Here is a 6,841-nt window from a genome sequence, read left to right on the forward strand (position 1 = left end):
TTCAATGCCCAAACCATAGTTTTCAAATGTATTTTCTTTAATGGTTAAAGCAGATGTACGGTGCATGTTTAATTGGCTACAAAGAGGCTATTTTGGATCACCTAAGGTTCCAGTAAAACCATGCATAAGCCAGAATGAACTCTGCCTGCCTCAACATGTGAAAATTTCTCCCATCACTATCATTCATCACTAAGTATTCATGGTCTTTCAATGCCTAGATGATGGTTCTGTTTTGTTCTCACTGAAGAATGTGTGACATTCATCTGTAAAAAGTAAGGGGGTGCTTTGTACTAATGATATAGAAATCAAAGATTATATTAACCCTTACTTTTCAGTTCCAAAATAACTGTACCATGTAACACATTTCACCTATATTAAATAATGATAATAACTTAATAATGTAAATAAGTTTGTTTCTCACAATGAGCATACTAATGTTTTCAAACTATCCTGCCCCATTATTGGTCCATTTGTTAACATCATGCTTCATTATCTGTATTCCATATCTCCCTTTTCACTTGTTCTGCTTTATTGTTTAAGTCTTTTGGTGATGAGTCCTGTGGTTACTTACACATTCTGATTCACAAGTCTTGTTTTCATGCCTTGTTCCATATGTTGAAGAATGTTCTTGACTTCATTTTTAGCCAGGTAGATCAGGTGTTGGCAAATTTTTTTTCTGTGAAAGTACAGATTGTAAATAGTTTTATATGTGGGCTATATAATTTCTATTGCATCCACCCAGTTCTGCTGTTGTCATATCCAAATAGCCATAGATAACACATAAGTCAATAGGCATTGCTGACTTCCATTAAAATGTTATTTACACAAGCAGGATCCAGTCTAGATTTGAGGGACCTGCTATATAGATTTGTCTATTCCCCCAACTATCAATCTTTGCCTCAAGACAAGAGTCTAAAAAGAAAGTTAATATAGCATCTCACAAACTTTGCAGTTAAAATTCAGAGATTCTGGTCGCAACAGCACCAACTTATCTGCTGTGTTATCTTTCCAAAGCTGGTTAATGTCTCTGAATTTGTTTCTTCAAAGGTTCCAAGAGAATTCACAAGTTTATGGTTATGACCTAGTGAGATGCTATTTGAAAAAAAAAAACTATCAGTTTCAAATTAGCCTGGTTTCCTTTTCTGGACTGTAACCATTTGCTTGGAGTCTATAAGCTTGAACATTAAACTTGGTTTCCATTTGTTTTCTCTCTCTCTCTTTCTCTCTCTCTCTCTCTCTCTCTCTCTCTCTCTCTCTCTCTCTCTCTCTCACACACACACACACACACACACACGCACACACACACACAAACATCTTGTGATGTGTCTCCTTTATCTTGTCTTCTTGGTATTATGGTATGTACTTACATTGCCCTGTGTCCCCTGCCAAATTGAAGATTTAATACTGTACTTCCTTCTCCAGTTCAGTGAAAAAAGAATAATGGGAAATATTTACACAGTACCTGCTGTTAGTCATACACTGCTCTTAGCTTTACCTGTATTAACTCATTTAATCCTCACAGCAGTCTTTGAGAATGATGCTTCTACCATCATCTCCATGTTACAGATTTGGAGATGAAGGCATAGAGAGGTTAAATAGCTTGTCCAATGTTATGAAGTGGTAGATTTGAGTTTTAAGTCCAAGCAGTCTGAATCCAGAGGCTGGATTTTTAATCATTATGCTATTTTTCTTCTTAAGAAATAGGTTCATATTGATTCCTGGAGAATGCTAGTTTACTTTACTTCATTTAGGGCAAATTTGTCTAGGTTATGTTTCCCCTATATTTATGTTACTTGTTGTTATTGGTAAAGCAGTTTTAAACTGAAGTATGTTATGAACACAGGCACAGTGTATTATGCATATAATACAGCTCAACTATTAAGTAAAGAATATTTAATTACATGAAAATTTTCTCAAGAAAATAAGTAAAAAAGGAAATAACAAAACAAGGTTTAAAACTTGATATATTATAAAACAATAAGTGTATATAAGGTAAAATGTTAATATCTTCCTTGGGAGGATATAGGTGTTTTTATTATCTTCTTATACTTATTTCTAACTTTAATATTTTCATAACAAGTATTATAGTGTAATAACAAAAGAAGCTACTAAAGTTGTCACAAAGATCTCTTAAACCCTGGTAGTTTCCACAGATTTTTGATGTTGATCCTTGACAAAGGCATTTTGCTAATCTATGTAAATCATAATCATTGGTGGTACTTTATTTCTCTTCATATTTGGCCTCTAAAACAATTCTAACAGTCATAATTTTTAGAAAAAAATTTAAAAAAATCATTTTTCCCCTAGTGTATCTCTGGTGAATCTAGAGATCATTCTATATTTTATCATCCTCTCTGATAGGGAAGTATATCTAAGTGGTCCTACAGAGCTTTCATTGCGTTTGGGGCCACCAGTGATACTAGGATACTTCCATATGCAATTGATGTACCCTTTAAAAATGGAGGTTACAATGGAAACCCCTAATTCTCTGCATAATTCATGAGAAAGTACACTTTGGACAGGTTGATGCTACTTTAAACCGTGGGTATTTGTTGTTGAAAGCAAGAATAGACCAACTGAGTTGTCACCAAGAATGTGTGCAGTCTGACTTAGAGGAAAGCACTAAAAGCCAGTCACCACATTAAGGAAAGATAAAATCCTCTTAATGTTTTTCTATACAGTAGTCAAGCATGATATTTACCTGGACTGCTGTGGCATATTTAGTGTAGCTTGTCTTCCTACCTTCTAACAATCACTGAATGTCTGCTGTATGCACAGTGTTCCATGAGTTATGAATAAATGGATAAATATGATGGAGTTAGGGATAAATATTATAAACTGCCATTGACTTTGGAAATTTACAGTCCAAGGGAACCAGGCCTTTAGAGAAGGAAAGATAGTCTACTTTCATTTCAAGTTAATGGAAGGGAGATAAAGAATTCACTGAAAAAAAAGCCTTTCCTCCTAGGAATTTAGCAATACTTGGAGTAAAATTTGACCGTATGTTCTTCGCTCAATCTATGTGGAGCAAAATGATTACATTGATATGCTTCCAAAATCAGATATATGTCAAAGAGAAAGACCTCATCACAGGAAAATTCACAGAATGCTGTGAAGATTGTTTTGCTTTAAGCTTGTATGACTTAATATTTTTGAGCCATACCTCATCCATTCTAATCCAGAATTTGCATATTCTCTGTCTTCACACCAGGTAAAATTTAAGGTAGCATATTAAATAAAAGAGCATTGCATTTAGTTATCTTCTAAGAAGAGAAATGAGGACCCAGAAAAGTTCAAATGTCTCTGAAAGGATGAATAATTTTTTTACTGAGAACTATTTAATTGTGATATACCTTTTATATAGTTATATATATTAACTCAGTTTTATTGAGATATAATTGACATATAGCACTGTAAAAATTTGACGTATAGCATTTTTTGACTTACATCATGAAATGATTATCACAGTAAGTTTAATGATTATCCATCATCTCATATAAATATACAGTTAATGCAGTAGAAAAATTTTTTCCTTGTGATGAGAAATGAATCATAGGATTTACTCTCTGGACAACTTTCATATATAACATACAAGTGTTAATTATACTTATCATGTTACACAGTACATCTCTAGTACTTATTTATCTTATAACTGAAAGTTTGTGCATCTTGATTGCCTTCATTCAATTGCCCTACCCATCCTCACTTCTGGTAACAAAAAATTTGATCTTTTTTCTATGAGTTTGTTTAATTCTGAAGTATAATTGACCTTCAACACTATTTAGTTACTTTTACAAAACATCGTGCTTTGATATTTCTATTCATTTTGAAAAGATCACCAGGAAAAAATCTAGTTATGCTGTGTCACCACACAAAAATATTACATGTTTATTGCTAGATCCCCACACTCTGCATTTCATACCCATGAGTTATTTGTGTTGCAAATAGAAGTTTTTACCTCTTGATTTCTCTCACCTATTTCTTTCTTCTTTTTTCTTTACTTACAATGTTGTATTAATTTCAGGTGTACAGCCAACTGAATCAGTAATGTGTGTGTGTGTGTGAGTGTGTACCCACTCTTTTCGCATATAGGTTATTACAAACTATTCAGATTACTCTTTGCTATACAATAGGTTCTTTTTAATTATCTATTTTATACATAGTGTGTATGTTATTCCCATCAACCTAATTCCTTCCTCCCTCTGCCCCACAGTTTTCCCTGTGGTAACATAAGATTGATTGTGAAATCTGTGAGGGTTTTTTTTTTGTTTTATAAATAAATTTTTGTATCATTTTTATTAAATTCCACATATAAATGATACTATGTGATCATTGTCTTTCTCCGTCTGACTTACTTCACTCATGATATGATATGATATGATATCATGATAATCTCTAGGTCCAGCTAGATTGCTACAAATGGCATTATTTCAGTCTTTTTATGGCTGAGTAAAGTCCATTCCTCTGTCAATGGACATTTAGGTTACCATGTCTTGGCTATTTTAAATAGTGTGGCATTGAATTTTGGGGTGCATGTGTATTTTTGAATCATGGTTTTCTCCAGATATATGTTCAGGAAAATGGCTGTTAAATTATGTGGTAGTTCTGTATTTAGTTTTTTAAGGAACCTCTCCACTGTCCTCCATAGTGTTTGCACCAATTTATATTCCCATCAACAATGTAGGAGGGTTTCCTTTTCTCCATACCTTCTCCAGCATCTATTGTTTGTAGACTTTTTGATGATGGCCATTTGGACCAGTGTGAGGTGAAACCTCATTGCAGTTTTGATTTAATTAGTAATGTTAAGCATTACTGTAATACTTAGTGGTGTTGAGCATCTTTTCATGTTCTTTTTGTCCATTTGTCTGTCTTTGTTGGAGAAATGTCTATTTAGATCTTCTGCCTGTGTTTTGATTGGGTTGTTTTATATAAAGTTGCATGAGACATTTGTATATTTTGGAGATTAATCCATTCTCAGATACTTTTTTTTTTGCCAAGATTTTCTCCCATTTTGTGGGTTGTCTTTTCATTTTTTTTATGGTACCCTTTGCTGTGCAAAAGCGTTCAAGTTTAATTAGGTCTCTTTTAGATATTCATGTTTTTATTTTCATTACTCTGGGAGTTGGATCAAACAAGATATTGCTGCAATGTCAAAGAGTGTCTCTGCTTATGTTTTTCTCCAGGAGTTTTCTAGTATCAATCCTTTTGTGTTTCCACACAAACATAAATGGTTTCTGTCCTAGTTCTGTGAAAAAAAGTTATTGATATTTTGATAGGGATTGCATTGAATCTGTGGATTGTCTTGGATAGTATGGTCATTTTTACAGTGATGATTCCTCTAATCCATGAAGATGGTATATCTATCAATGTTTTTGTTGTCTTCAGTTACTTTCATCAGTGTCATAATTTTCTAAGTATAGGTTTTGTATCTCCTCAGTTAAATGTATACCAAGGTATTCTGTTCTTTTTGATGCAACTGTAAATGGGATTATTTTCTTACTTTCTCTGATAGTTTGCTGTCAGTATACATAAATGCAACAGATTTCTGTATGTTACTTTTGTATCCTTCAACTTTATTGAGTTCATTGATGTCTTTTTGATTATGTCTTTAGGATTTTCTATGTATAATATTATATCATCTGCAAATTCTGAAAGTTTTTCTTTTCATTTTTTTGGATTTTCTATATTTCAGCTATTATTGACCAACAAGTAGAGTGACAGGGAAAAATATCTTTGTTCTATCATTGAGAGTTTTCACTTTTAAATCTTTTTTTTGTAGTTGTTTTCATTTTTTTACTTCCCCAATACATTATTTTTTTTCTACTGTATACCATGGTGACCCAGTTGCACATACATTTATACATTCTTTTTTCTCACATTATCATACTAAATCGTAAGTAACTAGACAGAGTTCCCAGTGCTACACAGAAATAAAAGGCATCCAGATAGGAAGAGAAGAGGTAAAACTGTCACTGTATGCAGATGACATGATACTATACATAGGAAACCCTAAGGACTCAACCCCAAAACTACTCGAACTGATCAACAAATTCAGCAAAGTAGCAGGATATAAGATTAACGTTCAGAAATAACTCGCATTTCTGCACATTAACAATGAAATATTAGAAAAGGAATACAAAAATACAATACCTTTTAAAATTTCACTGCTAAAAATCAAATACCTGAGAATACACCTGAACAAGGAGGTAAAAGACTTACATGCTGAGAACTATAAAACATTAATCAAGGAAACTGAAGAAGATGTAAAGGAGTGGAAAGATACTCCATGTTCCTGGGTTAGAAAAATTAATACTGTAAACATGGTCATACTACCCAAAGCAATCTACACAGCCATTGCAATCCCTATCAAATTACCCATGACATTTTCACAGAACTAGAACAAACCATCCAAAAATTTATATGGAACCACAAAAGACCCAGAATTGCCAAAGCATTTCTGAGGAGCAAAAACCAAGCAGGAGGCATCACTCTCCCAGACTTCAGGCAATGTTACAAAGCCACAGTCATCAGGACAGTGTGGTACTGGTACCAAAACAGACATACAGACCAATGGAACAGAAGAGAGAACCCAGAAATAAACCCAGACACCTATGGCCAGGTAATCTTTGACAAAGGAGGAGAGAACATAAAATGGGAAAAAGACAGTCTTTTCTGCAAATATTGCTGGGAAAACTGGACAGGTGGATGCAAATCAATGAAACTAGAACACACCCTCACACCATGCACAAAAAATAAACTCAAAATGGCTTAAAGACTTAAAATATAAGACAAGACACCATCAAACTCCTGGAAGAGAACATAGGCAAAACATTCTCTGACA

Source organism: Phacochoerus africanus, chromosome 9, assembly GCF_016906955.1.
Source record: "Phacochoerus africanus isolate WHEZ1 chromosome 9, ROS_Pafr_v1, whole genome shotgun sequence".
In the NCBI taxonomy this organism is placed as follows: Eukaryota; Metazoa; Chordata; class Mammalia; order Artiodactyla; family Suidae; genus Phacochoerus; species Phacochoerus africanus.